The sequence below is a fragment of the Galeopterus variegatus genome, unplaced genomic scaffold, assembly GCF_000696425.1.
Source record: "Galeopterus variegatus unplaced genomic scaffold, G_variegatus-3.0.2 Scaffold219, whole genome shotgun sequence".
In the NCBI taxonomy this organism is placed as follows: Eukaryota; Metazoa; Chordata; class Mammalia; order Dermoptera; family Cynocephalidae; genus Galeopterus; species Galeopterus variegatus.
In genome coordinates, this window is record NW_007726330.1 from 852,021 (window position 1) to 853,195 (window position 1,175).

Consider the following 1,175-nt stretch of genomic DNA (forward strand, 5'->3'; position numbering starts at 1 on the left):
TTTTTTTTTTTTAGAGTATGGGTGATTTTTTTTGTTTTTGCTTTATTTTTAGGTTTTACTTGTTCGTTTTGAAAATTGAAAGGAAGTCCACAGAACACTTATTTGTAGAGCTGTTAACAAAAGCTCCTGAGGAAAAACAATTCAAACTATCTTTCCCTAGATAATCTAAGCAAACATCCAGAAGAGTAAATATATAATCCAAGGCAGAATCATCTAAAGGTCTTCAGGGTTACAGATGGGTAAGTGGGTAATGTGTTAAAAATTAATCCACAATGGTCAATGAACATTATTCCAGATTAAGGGAACTCTACATCATANACCAACATAATGGGGGCTTTGTTGTACTTTAATCCCCATCTTTCCTAACTGCTCAGCAGCCGTTAAAAGGGGGTATATGCAGCAATGATAAAAGGCTTTAAGTAATAACACTGAATGATGTTTACAGGCCAGAGCCCTGGACCAGTTTACGGGGAAATGCCCCCAGAAGACAAGAAGCTGAATTTTGATTTAATAATTTAAAAATAAAATCCCAAATACGCAGCAGCAGAAAAAAAATCAAATGCCAATGGTCACTGTTAACTGAAGTCCTGAGGTGGGTTACCCACGGACCCTCAGATGTGGACTAACCGTGGCCCATTTCCGTCTGGGCATAGGTGCCAATTATCTGGAGTCCTTTGGATGAAAGCAGCCATTTCTCTTGCTGAGCAGTGGTGCCCTGATTCAACAAGGTAGGAATAAACATGGAGTAATTGAGGCCCACAGGTTCCACAAAATTGACCAAATGTAGTCTATAGGAGAGAAAAGAAAAGGATCTCAGCCTTACTCTAGAAACTGCATTCTACCATCCATTCTTGCCAAACAACCTTGGCCCTCAGGATGAAGGTTAGGAAAATTTAAACCCCGTTCTTACGAAGTTAAACGTAAAATTTACCATTTAACTACCTAATAAGCCAACTGCAGAACCTAGTGGTATCCCTTCTCCATTTCAGGGCCAGAATTCCTTTTAAAATTCTACACTTAATTCAGGAAGTAAATTCTATCTGTTTTAGACTAAAAACCCCTTTTGTTTATTTTTGGTTTTGTTGGTATTATTTGCTGGTTTGATTGGTTAGATTTTTTTTTTTTTAGAGTATGGGTGATTTTTTTTGTTTTTGCTTTATTTTTAGGTTTTACTT